Source organism: Mustela nivalis, assembly GCF_964662115.1.
Source record: "Mustela nivalis genome assembly, chromosome: 3".
NCBI lineage: Eukaryota > Metazoa > Chordata > Mammalia > Carnivora > Mustelidae > Mustela > Mustela nivalis.
In genome coordinates this window covers 159,795,886-159,819,489 of record NC_139022.1, presented here as the reverse complement: position 1 = coordinate 159,819,489, position 23,604 = coordinate 159,795,886, and the positions used below count along the sequence as shown (strand labels likewise).

The 23,604-nt window shown below is 33.4% G+C and overlaps 1 long non-coding RNA gene across 1 annotated transcript in view; it reads left to right on the top strand.

Moving 5' to 3' along the window:
- The window catches only part of LOC309861277, a 28,831-nt gene extending 16,705 nt beyond the window's left edge, over nt 1–12,126 (top strand). Inside the window, exons 2-3 of the long non-coding RNA XR_014309840.1 lie at nt 11,348–11,426; nt 11,698–12,126. This is a non-coding gene — a long non-coding RNA (uncharacterized lncRNA). The remainder of the gene's footprint in view (nt 1–11,347; nt 11,427–11,697) is intronic.
- Nucleotides 12,127–23,604: the final 11,478 nt, after the last annotated feature.

The following is a 23,604-nucleotide window of genomic DNA, read 5'->3' as shown; positions in this document are numbered from 1 at the left end:
TCATTAATGTTTATCTTCTGAATTCTATCAAGCAGTCCAACAACTTGTTAATAATTTTATCACTTACATTTTAAAAATGGATTATATTTGACATGGAAAGATAAGTAAAATGTGTCTTCTTTAAATTATACTTAAATATTAATGTTTTTATGTAATCATACGTATGATCATTTAAGTCATTTGTTCTCAAAGCTCATTCTTTCTTTCCTTTGTCTTTCTTGCTCTCTCTCATTCTGTGTCAGTCTCCCTCTCTGTCCCTACACAAACACTCACATACAGGCATTTTTAGTTACCAAAAAGATTGCCTTGGAGTAACATTGGCAAATTACCAGTAACTGAGTCTTGACAATAATGTATCATCAATGAATATACCAGACATTTCTTGAAAATGAATTGGAATCCCTTCTATTTTAAGAAATGGTTTGAATTATATTTTGCATTGTTTAATGATGCAAATATAAGCTTGTTAACAGTTAAATTTCTCCTTGGTACATATAATCATGGGGTTTAAGTGAGTAGAACTATAAAGAATGTGAATATTAATTAATTAAAGCTGAAAAAAGGAATAAAACTGCCATTCTATATTTTCATAAACAGAATAAATATAATTCTTATATTAATAATGGAGTTGTTTATTTTCTCCCCCAGACTGTATGACTGATACAAATATTATCTATAACTTTTGTCTCATTTTCATTCTCTCTCTTCTTTTGGTTTACTGTAGTTTTTTTCTCAGTGTACCAATAAAATATTTTTACCAAGGCACCAGCACCTTGTAGCCTACAAAATATGAATCCCATGTTTTCATCTTAATTTTCCTCTGAGCATGATTTGACTTAAAAGCAGCCTCAATTTCCTGAAAAATCTCTGTTCCCAGCCATCAGTGACAATAGAATATCCTGATAATTTACTCTACTCCCCAGCCACAGCCGAGGTTTTGCTCCTAGACCTCAATGTACCAGCCTGCCGTAGGTCTTCAGCGTGGCATTTTTCTTCTTTTATTGCATAATGTCATCTGGCCTTGTGGCTTCGAAATAATCTGTAGATGATTGCCAGATTGATAGTAACAGTTTCGATATCTCCCGTGTGTTCCAGGCTCTCCTACGGACTACTCAGACTCTTCTTTTGGAAATGTGATAGGCCTCTGTATTTTACATGTGTGGAATAAGATATTTGAACTGCTCCATTTCCACTCCCTTTCATCAGTTTATAACGGATCCATTTTCATGTTATGGAATCAGCATTCTGGTACAGCATAAATTACCCTGGATAGATCTATTTATGTACTGCTGTCAGAAAATTCATTCTCTTGGTTCTCTTTCCAAAATATTTCCCAAATGAGCTTATTTCCCTCTGTCTCTACTAATTCTATTTATTATATATCCATTATCTCCTACTTAGATTGATACCAGAGCCTAAGAATTAGTTGGATTTGCATTGCTGTTTTAAATAGATTCAATCATGTCAACCACCTGATTAAAATCACCCAAAGGCTTTCTACTGGAACTTGAACAAATTCAACCTTTCTGTCACGTTTTAAAAAACATCCCTGATCCCTGCCTCTTCCTGCAGTGAGACCTCTGCAACCTTCCTCACTATGCTGTACATTAGCATTCTTCTTACTTCTCAGTTGTGTCTGTCTTTTTCCCATCTCTTGGTCTTTGTTTCTGCTGGCTCCTCTGCATGGGAATGTATTTCCATAGGATGTGTATGTGACAGGCTCTTCTTCATCAAAAAGCCCTTAGTTCAGAGGCTACCTCATTGCCCTGACCATTCTATTAAGGTAACTTCCCAGTCACTAGTTTTCTCATGCTAATTTATCACCATATTGCTCCCTGTCTGTAATATATCTGTTTACATGTAATTAATTTTCTTTATCCCTGCCCCTCAGATACATACTGGAAAAAAGAAGCCCCATGGTAGGCAAAGGCTTTTTGTCTTGACCAGTTACATCTCCAGTCTTACTCCAACGATTGACACATTAGAAAATTACTGATATTTTCTTGAATAAGTATTGGTAAAATTTCAGCTAATTAAGCAAAATAAGAGTAAGTTGCAACTTTATAAAATAACATTTCATCACTTGAGCTTTTTAAAAATTATGTGCTTATATTAGTTCAATGACTTATTTTTTTATTTTTTTAGTTTAATGACATTCTTGCGTTGAACATTAGTGATAAGGTTTACCTCAGTTGACTCTGGCATTGACTTTGTGAGGAAGATGATGCCATTTTTATTTAATGTCTCATGGAGTAGGTACAGAGAATTTAATTTGTGGATATACTACTCTTAAGTTATGGATCAGGTAATTTAGTGTTTCTACTGCACTTTAGTTGTCTTTAAATATAGAATGTTCACTAATCAAAAAACTCAATGTGGTTTTCAAAAATGCTATTTTATATCATCGTTACTGTTAAATATACTCACTGTTTAATTTCTGGGGAAGTCTTAAATGGTGGCAGTCTTAATAGATTTCCCACATCATAAAAATATGACACTTTAAAGGGAAAACAAAATACATTTTTAAAATGATAAAAGGTGAAATGGTCTTCAGTGTATGTGTATTTTTATAAGTCACCATTCTAGAAGCTATTATAGATGCTATCAAGCTCATACTTCATTTTGACATGTTAACATTATAAGTGTTGATATAGAAATGAATAGGTCATGAAAACAATAAGCAAAATTCTAAACTGTACATTTAACCTATTTTCCTAAAAACAGAAGAAACTCATAAAAATATAGCCAATTACTACTCAGGTCAGGAGGGGATCAAACCCCTCAACAAAATCATTATCATTAAACCTTGAAGAAATACATTAGTCAAGAACATAGGTATTTAGATTATTTAATTCTGTTAATTATTTAATTCTAAGTTAATTACTTAACAAATAATCCTAAAACAATTTACATTGGGAATTTAAAAATGCACATTTTTTTAGTTTAAAATTTTTGTCATTATCCATCACATTCTAGAAAAACAATACTACAATTACTATCACACTTTGCATTATGTGCATCTTACTAAGTCATACAGAGATTAAAATGATAAATAAATAATTATAGGAGAAATAAATGCAAAACCTAAGCAGGCGTGATGTTCTAAGGAAAGAAATTGTGTGCAATCTTGTGCTCATGAATGTAAGAATAAAAACACACATTTAAAATTTTTATTTAACTAGGGAATTCAAATACTGTTATAATACTGTGGTTCCCAGATGCATGCAGTTACTCCCTCACCCTCCGCCAAACCGCGGTGATCTTAAAAGATGCCCGGTTTTTTAAATTTTCAAGGGAAGCAGACATTTGTCAAACGTCATATATTAAGTGGTTTAGGTTTAACTAGTTATTAAATCGAGTAAATCAGGGGGCCTGGGTAGCTCAGTTAAGCATCTTCCTTCAGATCAGGTCATGCTCACAGGGTCATGGGATCGATCCCTGTGTTGGGTTCCCTGCTTAGTGGGGAGTCCGCTTGCTTGTCCCTCTCCCTCTCCCCAATGCTGGTGTGCTCTCTCTCTCTCTCAAATAAATAAATAAAATATTTATACATACATATATACATCCATAAATTGAATAAACCATATACTTAATACAAAACAGAACATTTAAGTTTTGTTTTGTTTTTTAATATTAGAGATGGCCTGAAAATCTTAGAGACAGTTTTCAAAATCTGTTATTGCATAAATTAAGTAAATAGTAATATAGTCTCATTTTCAAGAATTCAGATAATATCAAAATATAAAAGAAGGGAAGTGTGCCACCATGCTTTTCCCAGTGCATTGCTTTCTGCAAAGGTAAGCACTATGGATATAGTTAGCCCGTGACTCATTAATCAGTAATAACTATTTATCAGATGCATAAACTTAACAAGGCACTACTGCTAGAAAGAAAGCATACAAAACAGATTCAGCATCAGCTTTTATGGAGGTTGTATTTTGGCTCATCAGGTGGAAGTTTGATGTTATCCTACCATTCATTTTCTTTTTAAAGCATTTGAATAAGCTACAGGATTTTTTTCCTACATAAATAGGATTATTATTATTATTATTATTTCTCTTTAAATGTCTCTCTCTTTCTCTTTTTTTTTTTTTTTTTTCCTGGGACATACTCTCCTAATGTAAATAACACAGGCTGGAAACAGTCTTTGATTTGTTTTCAGGTTTCCCCATTCACTAGTCCTGTAATCTGAAGCAAGACCCAAAGAGGTCTCTAGGCGACTTAGTTTTCTCATCTATAGTAAGAGCGTTGTAATTTTATCTACACTGCATAGTCATTGTGAGAGTGCAAGTGTCAGACATTCGAGGTGTGTGTAACCACATTCCACATGGAGAAAGTACCCAATAAATATTAGCTGTGAGAATAATGTTACTGTGAACTTCACCTCTTAACCCTATGCCTTTTTGAGTCTTCCTTGTCAGGAATATTTCCACAGAAAGTTACTTCATATACAACTTTTTTAACAGCTTGGTAGTATTTCACAGAATAATGTCCCATCATATATTTTATTATTCTTCTGTTTGTATGCTTGCTTGTTTCAAGTTTGTATTTAAATTTTAGTTAGTTAACATATAGAGAAACATTAGTTTTCAGGGTAATATTACTCTTTCGTAAGGTTGTTTTTGACTACTGTGGAGCAAAATTTCCTGTCCCCTCAAAGGTCCTTCTAGCTGGACTAAAAAGCAAATTGGCAAAAGACAGATTAACAGGAGAAAATCAAATGTATAGTGTATATACCAGGGAATCCACACAGACATGGAAATTCTAAAGACAGGCAAAATGAGATACATATTTCCTAAACTAAGCTAAAGGGGATAGGGGTCTGGGACTTCAGAGGAAAGGAATGCACTTCATAGGGCAATAAGAAGAGTGGATGTTTGGTAGTTAGATGTTTGCCCTGCCATTACAGATGAGTCATTCAGATAATGTTTATCTCTGTTAATAACTGTTATGCTGGGAAGAACACCCCTCCCCAATTTAAATCCTTCTGTGTGATTAAGGGAGGGATAAAGGTTTCTCTTGAATACACAGGGTCTCAAGTGCCTACAGCTCGAAATAATCCACATGCCAAAGTGGCGTACTCTGGGGAGAAGGGCCTGTACTGAATTCCTTCATGACATTGGGTACAAAAAGCAATGTAGTGTTGAACATCTTCATACATTTTTCTACAAATGTGAAAGAGCTATTGGAACTAGTGCAATGTATAGTTTAAGAGGTTTGATAAGCAATGATGTAATTAATTCCAAACAATTAATTTAACAATTTATATTCTTAGTGGCAAAATGTTTGCCCTGTATCTTATTTTTTCTTTACATCTTATTAAACTTCTGAGGTTGTAGCATTTTTGTAGCTTTGTATTTCTTTTTCCTTAGGGAATAGTTACAAATTTTAATTTTTAAAGTCTGTTTTAGCGACTTTCCCTGTTGACCTATTTCTCTACCCTTTTACTCTCCATTTTCTGCTGCTTACCTGGCACAGTGTTTATCCATAAAGGTTTGGCTGATTAAATTAACACAAACATGTATTTCACGATTTCAGGAGCTCATATTGGCTTCATTTCTTACCTTTACTGGAGGCAATTATAATTTAATATTGGATAACATTTATAAATTTATTTGAAAATTTGTGAAATTTCAAATCAATAAAGTATAGATTAAGAGTGGAAGTGATTTATAATTTTTTTTGTAAATACAGAAAACTTAGTGTTATGGAGGTTAAGGAAGAACATTTTTGGGGAAACTGCTTTCAGTTCACTCTTTCAGGGAGCATCTTCAAAATCAGAACAGATAATTTCTCAAATTTCTGTCACAGGGATCTTGAGATAATCATCTGGAGTAATATGTGAAAGGGTTAATTTATACTATGAAATTCAGGTTAGTTAATTAAGCACTTACTCTTAGCCAAATCAGGATACAGACTTGGAAATGTAAAGTATAATTATGCATATTTGAAGCACTTCATTACTTTTCAAATCATTTTGCCTTTTAACATAGGAACATCTATATTATAAATTGTGTCATCTTTTTCATTTCCTGTTTTTACCTTTGTGGTGTACAAATTATTGCAATGACAGTTCTCACCAAATATTTTTCTTCCCCCACCATATTTTATTTTCCTCCTTCTACTTAGGCAAAGTCGTATTTCTTATTCTGGCCAAGCTCTGAATGATAATGATGTTGGTCACTTGAAGAAGACACAGGGAAAAGCAGGCCTTCAGTTCTCTTTTTGTCTTTCCCTGTTCCAGCAACTGCAGGAGCCACATGGTCCAAATGTTGTTATGACAAGGTGGTAGAATTGCTCCCAACCTGATCCGGAGGTGTCTTTAAGAACAACCCCCTGCTATAGAGATTTACATTGCTTGTCACTATAGCGTGTCCTTTTCTACCCTAATACATAGTCCACACTTTGAAAACATGAAATCTTAACTTTTTAGAGACAGGTTAAATTGTAAAGGTTCTTCTTTCTCAGAAAAGGTCAATTCCATTGTTAAATTATTCAGCATCCCAAGATGAGGGAACCTTGCTTTGGGTGCTACACACGGAATTCCAAATAATGTAATATAATAGCGGTATTTGGTTGGAGTTTCTTTTTAAGATTATTGCACATTATATTTATTTAATTATGTAATGAAACTCAAAAATACCAAGTTTGGCTCTAATCAACAACATTTATGGCTTTAAGGTCTAAGTACTAATGTCTGCTGATTAGTGTATGCAGAATTTTACACTTGCCAGATCTGTAAATTGTAGTTTTATGCAAATAAGATCTTGGACAGTATGCAAAATAAAGGTAATTTCCTTAAAAACTGACTACCCTCATCTTAAAGTATAATAAAATCTTAATCAGAATCTCTGGATATACTATTCTAATTGAACTAAATGTATGTTAGCTACAGTCTTTCCTCAGCATAGTATATACAATGACATTTGATCTCTCTTTGTGGTTTTTTTTTATCCATGGGAAAAGAAAGATTAGTTCAAGACTGATCTTCACTCTACAGGGTCTGTTTTGTTTGTTCAAACCACCCATAGTCATTTAGTCAGAAGGGTGCAAGGATAGGGTCAAAGAAAGGATTGGTAAAACAATCACAATAAAATTGAGGTTGTGATCTTTGTGAACATGGGTTGATGGAATTTAGCTGCATATGTTTAAATATAATTATAATCCATACTACTGCAACAGATTGAGGAATACTAAAGTTACATGTTAGACCTCTACAGAGAGATGATTCTATGAAACATAGTGGCAAACCTAAGATGTAAGGCTAAAAGACAGAATTTGTAGGGATATATTGAAAAATTGTCATAGGATTTAAGTTTATCATGAAATAATTTTGATTGTGGTCTTTTTTTTTAAACTTTTTTGATTTTTAATAAACCCCAAAGGGTAGGCCTTGAAGTAATGTTCCTTTTCATTTGCTAGTCTTAGAATATACACAGGAAATACTCCTGTGTGGTAGCTAATGTATTTTGATACCTGTATTTTATCATGGCTTTTCTGTTATCATATAAATTCATTTCCAAAGATATACTATCTGTTAGAACAACCCCATGTCTGTTATATTTGCTTACATTATTTTGTGGCAACTTGGATCATTTACACTTACATATAATTGTTATTATTGGTAAAAGACTTTTAGTCTAGTTCATTGAAAAGTTTTGTGAACTTATTTGGGTAAATATTTATAAGGCTTGTAAAATAAAAATAAATAGCCTGCTAAATTGACCGTTGTTATTAGTATGCCGGAACTAGATTCAGTCATCATAACCTTGTATAAAAGTAACTTCTCATAATCAAGCTGAAGAATATAGACATTTTTTAAGTTTATAAAGCTAGAAAACTTTAGATTTTTTTATACATAGAAATTTTAAAATACCTAAAAATTTTACTTTATTGATGGAAAAAGGAGAAAAAGCAAACTCTTTGATTAGTTGCTTGTGTAACAAGTCGAATTTTTCTTTTCTTATATACTAACTGACTCTTCAATTTATATACCTATTTGAGGAATATTGACTGGATCTTTGGTAAAATATAGAACAAAAGTAACAGAAAATAATCTATACCTCCTTTTTATATCATTTCCATAGAAAATATTTTAAGAGTCTTATGGTTGAGGGGGACCTGGATGGCACAGTCAGTTAAGTGTCTGACTCTTGTGTCATGGTTTCAGCTCAGGTCATGATCTCAGGGTCATCAGATTGAGCCCTCCAACCCCCCACCCCACTGCGTTCCATGTTCCATGGTGGGTATGAAGCCTGCTTAAGATTGAGTCTCTCTCTGCCTCTCCTCCCCATATCCTTTTATCTCACTCTAAAATAAGTAAATCTTAAAAATTATTATGGTTGATAGACTTTTTTTGGATTATGTTAATCTTAATTCCAGATCATAAAATCTACATAAAGGTCACCTCCTAGGTGAGTCTTATATATTATCAATGGAAAATGTCATCAGCTCTAATTAAAATATAGGTTTCCTTTATGAGTGGATATGGAAGCATATTTGTTTGTATTGAGATACATAAAGCAAAAGTAGTATAAGATGCTCCCAGATGGAGATAGAACTTTCTTAGCCCACTGCATTTCCTTGAATGCACAATCACCATTGATATCATCTGTGTGGAGTGGGGAGAAATTTACATCTTCCCATTATAAAGTGTCTCTATAGCCTCCTAACTCCCCCTGGCTGTTGGGGGTATTCTGGCTTTGGGTCAACTTGCTCACCATGTCAAAGTAACTTGAACAAAATAATCCAACATTTTTCTCGTGAGATTGAATGATTTACAGGTCAATTTCTTTCTGCATAATTCTCTCAGAGATGAAACTTTAGTCCTCATTGAAATAGTTTACAAGTTCAAAATAAAATGAAATACCAAATATATACTTTATTTTAACAATATGATTACAAGGTAGTTCAACTAGAAGTTGTTAATTGTGAGATTTGGCATGTCCCTACCCTTTTATCTATATCTGCGTTTGTACACACATGAGCATGAATTCTGTCAGAGAATTCTGAACATACATGCATGTTAATTACACCTCAAAATTTTGTTTCATCTAAGTAGGATACTATCCACATACAGAATCATTTATTTTTAGAATATCTCATGTGTAGTTCAAGGACTATGCATTATTTAATATTTTACAGTTATAATGTTGAGAAGTGAAAACAATTATGTCCTATTTGAAATTGAAGAAAAATCACCATTCACTTTCCTTTTTATAGTTACTTTAACAATATCAAGTCCAAAATTATGAAATAGTTTGCAAATGAATTAGAAAATGATACAGAAATCAAAAAGAGTAAGATAATAAAAATCTAGAATAGTCTTTCTATTCTTAAAGAAATTGTCCATTTTCCCCCATCACATCATATATTTTGAGTGTATTTGTATTGAAAAACCCTTATTTTTTGATGTTAAAAATTTAACCAAAGGAAAATTTTTGTTAAATATTGAAATAACATAGAGCACCTGTGCAAAGCTTTTTTTCAGTCATGTAATAAACTTATCAATAGATTATCATAAAATCATTAACTATGTAGAAACTGAACTAAAATTAGGTTATTAAAATTTAATTTTTTTTGAAGAATAATTCAGTACTAGATAAGCATTTTAGGAGGCACAAAAGCTTTATTTTCTTTTCCTAATTTCAAGGTAGATGTTATCCTAATAGTTTTTCACTGATAATGGAATTGATAGGCTTTGGGTACAGTGCTACCAATACATGTTCAAAGAAATAAGGATAAAAGCATTATTATCGTAGTCTTTCAAAAATAACAAAATTTACTGAGCATTACAAAGCTTCCTTAAACAAACATATGATACAACTGTAACTACCTCTCCATGGGAACCATGACCTACTGCCATTTATCCAATTAGATACATTCCAGAGGTAGTGGCATTCTTGAATCATTTTATTAGCTTTCAAGCAGTACTCATGAGAAGAATAATATGGAATCAAGAAGAACGGAAAAATGCCTCTTTTCTTCTTCAACCATTCATCCCTGTGGGCAGGCATCAATATCTATTACATTATCAGTGTGAATGCTTGCTACAGATACAGTAGGATGCCTGATTTCCATTTTTTCCTCAACTTACCTCAGTTCCAAAGTTCATCATCTCCAGGGCAGTACAGTTACTTCCCACTGAGTACTCTTTCAGTCCCTCATCTCACTTGAATTTCTGCCATAAAAGCATAGTCATTATTCAGTGAATTAAGGCATTCCTGTGAGCAACCCATTCTCATTCTGACTAGTAGATTTTCATTTTAAGGGGAAGACAAGCAATGCCTTTTGATTCTCACTCCATGAAATTTCTTCTCACCATGGGTGATTATTTTCGAGTGGCCATTACACATCTCTGATCACATTTGTATTCATCTTACGTTATTTTGTCTTCTATAAAAATAATCCAAATATAAGAGTATCTTTAAAATTTGCACTTACAAATCAGTGTGAATTATGTTCATTAAAGAGCCGTAACATTATTGAAGCAAACCAGATATGGTGGATATAGCAATTGACTATGCTTCTTTCAATATACTGAAAAACTCTAAACAAAATAATTTTGGAGATGAAAGTTATCCTTGATATTGAACTGTAAGCATAGTATATTACAGTTTTTAATGAAAATAGCTGCAATTGAACAGCTTTCTAATATTTGATAATATTCTTTTTTGATTGTGATAATAAACTACTTAATATAATCATAATTATCTCCTGCTAAGTTATAAAAATTAAGGATAAGACTAATGACCTTGATTATTTTATTTTCTCCTTCTTTCTGTGGTTATAATTGAAGAGATCTTATTTTCAAAGAATTCTAATCCATCATCTAATGCTCAACTGAAAATTTAAAGTCGCTCTTAAACTATTTGAACGTATCTATTTCATGATTACCCCAATACTTACAAAGCAACATATGTTAGACTCATTCTTTTTTAAATTTGTACTTGTTCTATAAATGTTTCACTTATCTTCTAGGTAAACAAAAGAACAAGCTAAATGTGCATAAGTAAAACTAATAATGTCAAATAATCAGCACTTGATAAGTGAAATTCAGTCTGTACTGAAAGCAGGAAGGTAGTTCAGGCACATAGTATGTGCTTACTACATAATTGGTACATTTGTATTACTCATTTTATTTATTTTACAAAAATGGCAATCATTAGATAATAACAGTATTGTAAAGCCATGGCTGTTTTTTTTTTTTTTTTTTTACACAGAAACAGACTTTGCATCCATATTTTTACTCAATGAATTTATATATTCCCGACTTGAATCCTTTCTTTAGTTAATATCCCTGCTGAAAGCTGATTATTTTCTCTCTCTCTCTCTCTCTCTCTCTCTAAAGCAACACTGGCTTTCTACCAGAGTAACATCAGAGAACTTGTTAGAGAGTGAATACTGGGTTGAGAGATAGAGAAAAAAAGGTAAGAGATCAAAAAAAAAGAATCCACTTGCTATTTATAAGTAACTTATGGGACAGGTGCATATTACAATTTCCTATAAACTACATACAACACTGCATATGTAACATGTTGGAAGTGTGCAAACATACGTGAAGATGTTGGAGAGTTTGAGTGATTGTATTTCATGCTCTCTACATTTTGGGGGAGGGGGATCTCTTCGGTCTTTTCTCCCAGTGGTTTAGACTCTCTTATTAGCACTGTTCAATTCCAGTTTATGGTTTTCCATTCATAGGTTTATGAATCTTCTGTGTCCAGATGAATCCCTGTTGAATTCTAAGTCTGTTGTGGTGACTTAATCCACAGCCCATTCAGTGCACCTTACTACTACCTCTGAAATCTGACTACACGTTCTATCTGTGGATCTAGGAATCTTGCAGAACTCAAGTTGAGTCTCACCAGGAAGCTGAAGTAACATCTATTATGCAGAGAAAGTATTCCTCTGAATATAGAATACTGTCCAGAATATAATCTCCAATGAACAAACAGGTGTTTATATGGTCGGTAAAAATCCCAGTTCTGGGGTGCCTGTGTGGCTCAGTGGGTTAAAGCCTCTGCCTTCAGCTTGAGTCATGATCCCAGGGTCCTAGGATCAAGCCCCACATCAGGCTGTCAGCTCAGCAGGGAGCCTGCTTCCTACTAGCTCTCTGCCTGCCTGTCTGCTACTTAAGATCTCTGTCTGTCAAATAAATAAATAAAATCTTTAAAAAAAATATCCCAGTTTTTTTTAGGTTTTCTTAGGCCTTTCTTCATTAAACTTTTATTTATTCATTCATTTGTTTATTAAAAAAATAGTTACTAAGCCTTCCATTATATCATGAAAACATCTGTAATCTTATGCCCACATGAATATAGTTACAGTGCCAGTCTCCATTATTTTATAATTTAGAGCGACACACAGATAACAGATACTATGCATTTGTACACTGGCTTTTAAAAAATGTATACTCTCATTTTCAAGTGTCCTTTACTATTTGGGTTATAAAGAAAATGATTTAACATTTGCAGGGGAAATAAACCTAAACTCACAGTTTGGATTTCTGACAACTGGAATTTCCTAGCTAGTATAATAAGATAATTCTGCCTCCGATTTTAGATCAATAAATAATCTAAAATACTACTATCTACTCCTTATCTATTAGTACACTGATATATTAATACTTAATTCAACATATATCACATTTCTGCTTCAGTCCAGGCACTATTTTAGGTGTTGGTGATAAAATGTGAATAAAAAGATCTCATAACCTTACTCTTTGTGGAGTTTAAAACCCTTAAAAAGCCATGTGAAACTTATTGTAAACCACATTTTATTAAATAGACTCTATTAATTAGGTAAATTTCTCTGCAAATCTAAATGAGAGAATAAGTGTTAGGGCTTCTGAGATTCTCTTGGAAGTCAGACGAAAATTGAACATTTATCATCCCAGTGAAACACTTTTCTAGATACTGATTCTTTTTCTATGTAAAGTGGTAATTTTCTCAATAAACATATTTCTAAACAGACTTGCTGAATGTTAGGTACCTGAGTTGATGGTTTCAAAATATTTATTCATGGGAATCTTTCTGAAAAATGACAACACAAAGGAGACCAACAATTCTGCCTATTTAAGTAGCTGAAACAGTTCTTCAGAGTCATATAATAAGAATGAATCTTTGCTGGAGAGGAAGTCTTGCATTCAAACAGACTTTTGGGATAATGAGTTGGATGCTGGAATACACTGAGTAGCTTTAAAAGTCACCTATAATCATTTCACAGACTTTTATGCCTTTTAGATTTGCCTCAATTTTATTTTTTTTATATTTTAGACTTATTTCTTCAACTAAAATAACAAAAGTGCAGTTAACTGATTATAAAGAAGGCTTTGAGATACTTTTAGTTGACATTTTTGTGATGCCTGAAACATTCCTATATGGCAAATTCAGTGCTTTAGAGAAAAAATGAAGTCCCCTTTTTCTTTCTTCCCTAATTTTCATTCTGCCATTGTTCTCCATTTAAAGCTCCTTGTTAAAATTTACTAGGTGTATGACCACTGAAAATTAAAAAGCAAAACAAAACTTGATTTCCCACCATCCTTTGCCACAGTTTGTCCTTATGGTGATCTCAACCCAAAGGTGATTTAAACTATTGAGATTTAAGGTGATTTAAAGATTAAGGTGATTTAAACTATTGAGAAGTGTCTTTAAATGGGAGGGAATTCTTTTTGCTTCCTCATGCATCTTCTGAAAGTTTGTAAAGCAGACTCAACAGTATTTGATTGAAATGTCTTAGAATAAGATAGAAAATAGAAGAAGGATTTATCCATGATGGTTAAAAAAAAAAAAATCATGCACCCCAAGTTGCCCATATATATATATATACATATATATATATAAAAAGACAAAAGTTTCTCTCTCATATATATATACATATCAGAGAGAAACTTTCATCTTTTTGAATATATGTTGGGTTTGCTGTCACCCTCAGCCTGACCTAATTACCACTAATACCTCTCCAAACTAGAAATTATAGCACATATTTATCACTCAATCCATATTGAATTAATGTGCTTGGGCTTTGGGAGAAATAAAATAAAAATGTAATTATCATTGTTGTACTTAACTTGGGTTCCCCAGAAAAACCTTAGATGAGGGTTCTTATGCAAGAGTTTATAGAATTTCCTGTCAGAAAAGAACATGTAAGGGAGTAAGAGAAGCAGGTCAAGAGAGAAGGGCACCAAGAACACATGTGATGTTCGACAGAGTCCCAGCTTCAGTGTGACCATGCACCAGAACACCGCAGTGTGATTTATACCTCAGAATTTGGTCCAACTCCAGACAAGGGAGGTGGGCTTTCCTGTTCTGGCAGCAGTCAGTTGTTGGGGACTAAGTGTAGACTAAACTCTCAGGTGCTTTGGAACTTTTGTCCTTGTGAGCAAATGATTCTAGTAGTCCAAGGGCATTTGTAGAAAAGAGTCTAGGTGTCATACTTTAGAAGTGGGTACATCAGAGCTTGAAAGATGGTTGCTCGAAAGTACCCAGAGACCTAGAGAAACATAGTGCTCTAGTTGACATAAGAGAAACATAGTCCAGAAATCATTTCATTAAACATAGTTGCCATGCTTTTTGGTTTGTCTATGATCTAATGAAGAAAAAAAAATAACAAAATCCATTCATAGGGAACAATACAAATGCAAAATCAAGACCTAAATAAAAATTTAAATTACAAAGGTATACCTCAACTCTTTGTATTTTGAAGGGCTACATTTGGTATTGTATTTAGATCAAATAGCGAACTACTTTCATGGATTTGTTGTAAGAATGGCAAGGTAAGTCAAACGTTTAAGTTATAACTTATTGTTGTTTCTGCATTTTGACTTAAGTTTGCCATTTGCCATTCCAACATTACCTATTTCTTTCAGAAAAATCAAAGGCAGCTTTACAAATACAAGGTTTCCTTTTTTTTTTTTTTAAGATTTATTTATTTATTTATTTGATAGAGATCATAAGTAGGGAGAGAGGCAGGCAGAGAGAGGGGAGGAAACAAGACCCCACTGAACAGAGAGCCTGATGCGGGACTTGATCCCAGAACCTTGGGATCATGACCAGAGCTGAAGGCAGAGGTCCAACCCCCTGAGCCACCCAGGCACCCCGGAGTTTGTTTGTTTGTTTCTTCTTCTTCTTTTTTTTTTAATGTAAGCTATTCAACTGAATTTATTGACTTAGCAAAATCTAATGCATCCCTTTAGCTAATGAATTGCCACAAATGTACCAAGCAAATAGGCAAACACATGAGGATTTGTGAAAAATCTTGAAGTTTTGTAGGATACAGGTAGTGACTTAAAAATTCTGAAATAAGCGGTGCCTGGGTGGCTCAGCCAGTTAAGTGTCTGCCTTTGGCTCAGGTCGTGATGCTGAAGTCCTGGGATTGAGCCCCACATGGGGTTCCCTGCTCAGAAGAGAACCTGCTTCTCCTTCCCTCTGCCTGCCATCCCCCCTGCTTGTGTTCTTTTTCTCTCTGTCAAATAAATGAGTAAAATCTTTAAAAAAATTTAAAAATTCTGAAATCATCTTGATGCATCTGGAATTGCATTATGAAGGTAAATCTAGAAAAATCAGTCTCGAATGGTAACATGGTGAAAAGATATGCAAATATATCTTATATATTTATAAGATATATATTAAAATATATATATTTATTTATATATCTTATATAATATACAAAATATATGCAAATTCAATTTTTTTATATCTGAATCCTATACAAATCAATGTATAAAATTTTGCAGGAAGAAATAAAACTCTTTTACTCCTATTCTGCATTGTTTTTTTCTTTCAAGAAGGAAAAAAATATTCTAGAACAGGAACTCTCAGAACTTAGAGTACAGTTGTCATCTTGTTAGTAACACAAATTTATTATCTATTTTATCTACTCTTTTATGAATTGATATTAAAATTAGCTGCAGGGCTCCTGGGTGGCTCAGTGGGTTAAAGCCTCTGCCTTCGGCTCAGGTCATGATCCCAGGGTCCTGGGTTCGAGCCCTGCATCGGGCTCTCTGCTCAGCAGGGAACCTGCTTCCCTTCCTCTCTCTCTGCCTGCCTTTCTGCCTACTTGTGATCTCTGTCTTTCAAATAAATAAATAAAATCTTAAAAAAAATTCTAAAATTAGCTGCAACTGGATGACTTTCTTTGAATTTTTTTCTTTGAATTTATTGACATTAAATTCTAGAAAATATTAGAGTATCAGGGGATATACCAAAAGTGTGACACACAATTCAGAATTATTTTCTACTTTATCTAGAGCTAGTACTATAGCAAGTATTTGTGTGTGTGTGTGTGTGTGTGTGTGTTCTGAGCTTTGTTTCTATAGATATTTGAATTCAGCTTCACAAAAAAGTTAAGACATAACAGATCTTCTGGAATGATTCACATATTTGTCTACATTTTAAATGATAGAATTTCCTTAAATCTGATGGATGATTATTGATAGATCTTCATTAAATCAGAGGGATGATTATTGATTTAAGCCCTATTTCTCCATGAATCATAAATCTGAAGTAATGGTGTCCATTGTACTTCAGAAGAGAAGCCTCAAAGCATAAGGAATCCACTTAATGTTTTAAAGATCTATAAAGAAAATTGAGATCATTTTCATCTTTATTAACTTTTTAATGTTCCAAGTTATCTTTCACTTTGAAGTGTCAAGTGAAGTCAATATAAGAGTCAAATTCAGAACTATCCACCTGGGACAAGGGCTTTAGTCCTCTGAGCATTAGTTACCTTGCTTGTATGAAAAAAATAAATCAAGTATTTCTGAAGGTTATATGAGAGAATGAATATAATGACCTGTAAAAAAGGTGGTAGAAGGTGGTAGAAGTCTTTAAAAGGTGTGTAGCAGATTCTAATATTTGGACATTTGCCTACTCTTGCTATTTATGGCTGGCTTAGGGTTTAAAATGTTTTATTCAAATAGGGGAAAAGCCAACAGTTCTCAAATAAATGGCTTCTTTGTCTTTATTTGGAATATTGCCAAATACTAGCACTTCAAAGCCTTTACTTCTTGTTAATTAACATTTAAAGTTTTATAAGAAATGAATTAGTTGGTGGCAAGATTAGGTCATCAGAGTCACAGAATTATCTCCCATCACCCTTTTTTTTTTTTTAAACTTTGTATCTGGATGAGATTTTGATTTAATTCATCGTTATAATGTAAAATACCCAGATTTAAAAGAAATATATCTTTAATTCATTTTAAATTCTGTTGATCTCTGTTCTTTTATCAACGAAGAGATTTGAATTATCAAATTAAAGGTAAAATTATAAAAACTGGAAATAAAATAGTATAGGGACAATAGTTCCAAGTTTTTCTTGAGCCTATTTTTCCTTTCAATTGAACCATATTCTATGAGAGGAAAAAAATTGAGAGAAAGAAAGGGAAAGTATTCATAAGAAATCCAAAGTGTCTATGCTCTCTTTGAGGTCTTTTTGTTGGAAAAGGCCCATTTTAAGCACCCACATTAGAGAGGATCTGTGTTTATAAAAATAGTTTATAACAAGCATTCTGCTTTACGAATTTTTTTAATGTGGAACATACTCAATTTTCATTTATAAATTTTTTATATTTTTTTTCTTTAGTGATATTCCTTTTGTTCTAAGAATATTACAAAAGCTATGTTTTGTATTTTTTTTTAATATGATGAAGTCTTCTTTGGTGTTTTATCTCCTTGAATAAAACTCTTCAGGTATTTATTGTAAGGTATGTTTGAAGGAAGTTTATTATGTCCATTTAGGTGTTTCTTACCTGTGAAAAGTGTAGACATATATTTGCATCATCCAGATATGCTTGCATGACTCATCTGTTCACCATATGATTATTTGCCATTTCAAATGCCTCCAGCCTTGCACTCAGTGTGGTTTTATATCACATAATACTTATGATATCATGAGACAGACAATATATAATCAACTTCCTTTTTTTTTTTTAAAGAATTTATTTATTTACTTGACAGAAAGAAGATAGTGAGCGTGGGCAGGGGGAGGGGCAAAGGGAGAGGGAGAAGCAGACTCCCTGCTGAGCAAGAAGCCCTATGTGGGACCAGATCCCAGGATCTTGGGATCATGACCTGAGCCAAAGGCAGACGCTTAATGACTGAGCCATCCAGGGGCTCCTATAGTGAACTTTTTAAATAAACTTGATTCTTTTGTATTTTCAAAGCACCTTTTAATTCATCTTGTATTTACATACGGCAAAGCTGAATTCATCAGACTTCATGCAAATACTTTTAAATTATCTTATTAAAAATTTTATTTAATAATTTAAATATCTAGCTGCTGTTTCACAGTATGCTTTTCTAATTCATATTTTTTTAACCCACCCATTTCATATAAATAAGCCAAGTTTTTCCTGCTCAAACCTCATTATTCTCATATTTTACTTGCCACACTACCTCAGGGAATTTTCTCTATTTCAAATATATTCTTTATCCCAACTATTTTTCACCTGAATGAGAATTTTCTGTGTTAACAGAAATAGTGACTTCCTGATTCTAACTTTTCTATAAAGCTAAGCAAATCCCTGATTTTGTTGTAACTGGACTTAACAGCTTCTGTTGTCTGATGACTTGATCATTGTATCTCTGTGAGCATACAAATGATTCTGAATGGAATGTTGCAGAAAGTGTGGCTTATTACCATGAAAACAGTGCCTTTGTTTTAAGGACTAATGGCTAGTTTAAGGATATTGCAGTCCAGATAGACCCATTCATGAGTGTTACATGTCACTGGTACAATAGCATTAGTTCAGGGACATTTACCCCTAGTTGACTTGCCAGTTCTCACAAATTCTAAATTTTCAAATAAAGGGAGAAAAATGGGCCTGTTTCCAGAAGGCTTAACTCAAACGTGAATAATTTTTAAACAGTCTAGACTACTTAAACTTGTAATGAATGCTGGGTTTATGTGAGTAGAGGGAACAAAGAGAGAGATTTTAAAGCAGTCTCTCTCCAGCAGTATTTGCCAACATCCACACTTCAAATTCTGTGCCTAGTATCATGGCAGACGAAGTTTTAAAAAAAAAAAAGAAGAAGAAAAAAATTAGTTTTCCCTCATGGAGCTTGTATAGAAATAGGCAAGCAGTTATAAGATAGTGAAAATAAAGGGCTTAGATTGAAGAAGCACTGTACTAACTCATAAATGTTATGGTTCCTAATCCAGATTTAGTAGAGTGGGCTATTAAAAAAATTAAGTTGATATCTGGGATATGTACCTAAGTAACACACTGTGTTGTATGTTGCTGTTCGATCCATCATCATTTAATGGACCATGGGAAGGGTGTATTCTATCACTTGCATTTTTCTCTAATGGAGGAGCCAACTACTACTTACAGATATTTAAAAAAAAAAAAAAAAAAAAAGCTGGTTTAAGTATGTTTGGTGGTTGCCCCAAAGTAGCTAGCTCACTGTCTAGCCACAAAAGTTGAACATTGTCTCTCACATGTGTCAGCGGGTCACATAACTGAAAGGGTTGTCATGGCTAAGATGTGCACTTAAAAAAGATAGCTAGGAAATCCCTGTTAGATTCACACATTAACTGGAAGAAGGACTGATCAGCTGTCTAATAGCCATTAATACATGACCATGAATTTGTTTCCACAGGAGTCTAATGAATAAACGTGCCATTAAAAGGAAAGTATAGGCACACTGAATACTCTGTCAGCTAAAGCAGTATTTTGTGAGAAAATAATGGGACAAGGGAAGTGGAGAAAAGGGTTGAGAGGTGGAAAGAGGGCCCGAACCCCTCAAATGGGAAGTCAAAGAGGGGGAACTGAAGAATCAACATTTGGCGGAGTAACTGCTAGAAACAAACTTTGTCTGGTCCTTGTTAAAACTAGTTAGTGTGTGATTTATTTGAAATGTAGATGAGGTACAAAGAAATTAATAGATCAGATATTTTAGTTCTGTATTTATCTAAAATCACATTGACAGCTTGTGGAATGACAGAAACGGCTTTAATATATTCTTTGCAGTAAATGAAAAAGAATTTCTCTTACTAGAAATCTTGAGGGGTATTGTGACATTCCAGAGTAATGCTATCAACAAACTTAAGATCTCTCCTGAAGTGTAAGTCTGAATCATAAATGGCAAAAACTATCACCTTACCTTAAAATAGAAAAGCTACAAAAGAAATAAATACATTCATTTAAAATCCAGATTTTTCTTTGTCACTACAGTGTTTGTGCTGATGTGTATAGCCTTTATCATCCTGCATATATTTCTTAAAATGTGAAATTTATGAAGCACAAATATATGTGTGTGTGTGTATATGTCACAGAATGTGCTGCCAGAGCTCATGAATTTTCTCTAAAGAATTGATCTGAGACGATCCATCCATATTATTTGAACTTAGCATGTTTTTTGTCAGTATTGCAATTTGGGGGCTTTTTCACGACAGTGAGAGCTAATCCTAATTCATGTCAGCCGGAACCTGAAAGTGCAGGAAGCCCAGGGGGCCTCGTGACCATTCTCTGTGTTCCTCCAGCATCAAGACAGATGACTTGATTTTATCACGTTGGCTTCCTTACTCCAAAATCAGCTTCAGAGAATAAAGTGTGTTTTGCTTTTAGTTCTTGATGACTGATGTAAAATGAGTTTTTTAAATCTGCATTTAAATATGTTCTTAAAGACGCTCCCAGTTATATTTGCCATGTGTAACCTTGTGACTCAGCTTCATCATTTGGAAAAATAAAACTCGTAATAATGACTTTATAGGAATTAAGTGAGTTATAGCATAGGAAGGCCTTAGACAAAGAATATGTTAAGCACTTGGTATACTTTAGCCATTATTTAATGATTGTGATATATGTTTTCCTGATTATTTTAAATGTGTCTTTTGTTACATGATAATTCCTTATCTGTGTTCAGTGGGTAATATGAATAGGTTTTATTCTTTTAAGTATTAAGCATATTCAAATTTAGTTCCTTTAAGATTTCCCTATAATCTTTAATACATTGGATATGAATTCTCACATTCTTGGAAGTGACTTTTTTGTATGATTTTTCAACTTTCTCACTGTGTGTGTGTGTATTTCTTTTCTGAGTTTGTCTTCCTTCTTATTTTTCCCAGGGGTGACTGGCTTTATTTTTAGTCTCTCTGTGTTTGTGGATGTGTGCATGTGGGAGGAAGGGTGGGTGGGTGGATGCATGCGTGCATGCGTGTGCGTGTGTGTGTGTGTGTGTGTGTGTGTGTGTAAATTAGTCCTGATCTTAAAGTATTCTTCTGCCTGAATCAATTATTCTATTGGATCAGCATGGTGAGGAATGGATGATTTCTTTTTCTGCAAACATGGCTAATGTTGAAAGACAGCTTGGTTCCCATTTGTGCTTAATCCTTCTTTGATTTGCAGCAGGAAGCCCAGGGTGGGCTCTCTGTAGAACTCTGGGGCATTGGCCCTAGCTCCTATCTAACAATGACTTTCAAACCACAACTCCTAGTGTCTGCTTTGAGGTCTGCACAGCATCTGTTTTTGCAATTTTATTTCCCCTACATTCAGTGTTACACATTTTCTCTTTATTCTAGTTCTGAAGATTTCTCTTTGTTACCTTTGTAATTGAGAATATGTTTTGAAGAATTTTTTTTTTTTAAATTTCAGTAACACCAATCATGTTAAAGTGTTTTGACCAATAAGCAGGTATGTTCATAATTGCTCAATTTTCTACCATGACCTTGAACTTTAGAGCTATAGTACTTTTTAAAAACAAAACAAAAACAGGCATATCAAGGATCATCATGGCCAATGACTGGCAAATTAGCACAATTAGGATGGTGATTTAAAGAATTGTAAAATGTACCTTAAATTTATTGGCTGCTTTGAGTCTTAGTTTAATATTAAGAAAAGGACAAAGCTGAACTTAAAAGAACTAAGCAATGTAATTGTTTTCTAATGTTTTGTGGCTAATCAATTTATTACATACTATATCCTGGTAAGTGGGTAATAATAACACAAATATTGGTAATAAAAACACCTAACTCTGAAGAGCACTGATGTGATTAGGTGATAAATACTCTTCTGATTGCTTCAGATTTATCTCCTTGAATTCTCATGGCCATTATTGGAGGGGTTACTTCTATTATCTCCATTCCACAGATGCAGCAACTGAGTGGAAAAGTTAAGCAATTTGCCTGAGGTCACATAGTCAAATGTTGAGAATCTGGGTTTTAAACCAAGACAGCTTGGCTTCAAAATGGATGATTTTATCCTCTATGCTATAACTTATTAATATTAAGTCATGTTGATAGTAATGCTGATTTATTGCCTACGCTAACAGAAGTAAGCCAGACTCCTGCTTCTGAGACTCAAAAGACATGGTTGTGTTTTTCATAACTTTGAGTTTCATTGTCATGTGTCGAAAACTGTAAAAATGAAACTGGTACTATTTTTAAATTAAGAGTGTTGATAGGCTACATGGATTATTTCTATATAATCACTACATGAATTATATTTTAATTTTTGTAGAACTTTCTAAATACAAATAACATACCAATAGCATTGATCTCTTAGAAAAGAATATTTTCATTGAACCATTAACCAGATAATGGAAATATTAGTGGGAAGAGTTACTATTTATCAGAGGCTGTTTGGGGCAATTTTTAGCCTTTTCTGTAGATAAGTGACATTAAACACACCCAGTTGTCAGATTGCCATTCTGTGGTGAATATTCTGACTGTGAGAGTTTTCAAAGCATAAGACCAACCACAGTAGCATTTAGATGGGGGCGTTACTGTCCACCAGAGGAGGTTAGCATCCTTTTTGTTTGCTTGACATAAATCTTCGTACAACAACAAATGAGCTTCTATTCCTGCTGTTTTTCAAATTCAAGCTTTGTTCCTTTTTGCTATTTCTGAGGCAGATGTATCACAAGAGGGGGTGGGAAGACGAGGGTAAGAACTTAGAAAACATTCTTAGAGTGAATATTGTTCACCCAGAGACAGACAACACAACCATATTGCATCAGTAACTCAAATATTCTTGACTTTTTAATTAGATTCATAAGTCAAGAAAATGGGGCATAGTGCTAAAATACAGCTTAAAACATCACTCTAATTAAATATCATTTTAATGGAATTCTTTTTGAATATTAATAGTGAAGTGGAACTTTTCTTGTATTATATATTTTACCTGACGCATATATACTAACATATATACATATGACTATAAATAAGTAGAACCCTTTATCTGACAGACACAGAAAACAGGAGTTGTTTTCTATACATTAATTTTACACTTGACTGCTTGACTGTATTCTCTTATTTACAGTAATATCAGTTGATTCTGAAAATCATTCCATTAAATAATGTATCAGTGATGAATAGCAACAGTTACACCTGTTCTTCCCAATTGTTACATTTGTAATTTCTTCCTTTGTCTAGTGTAAGCATATGTACTTCCAATAGGATGATAAATAACAGGCACGATCATTAGCTCCTATTGTTGTTTTGGTCCTGGATTTAGAGGATGTGTCTCCGGTGGTTTTTTTTGTTTGTTTCCCCATTGTGTATGATGTTGGCTTTTGGACTGAGATGTGTGTCAGTTCATTAAGGTAGTTCCTGTTGATTAGTGAATCTTTATTTAGCACATGTATTGGATTTTGTTAGATGCTTTTTCAT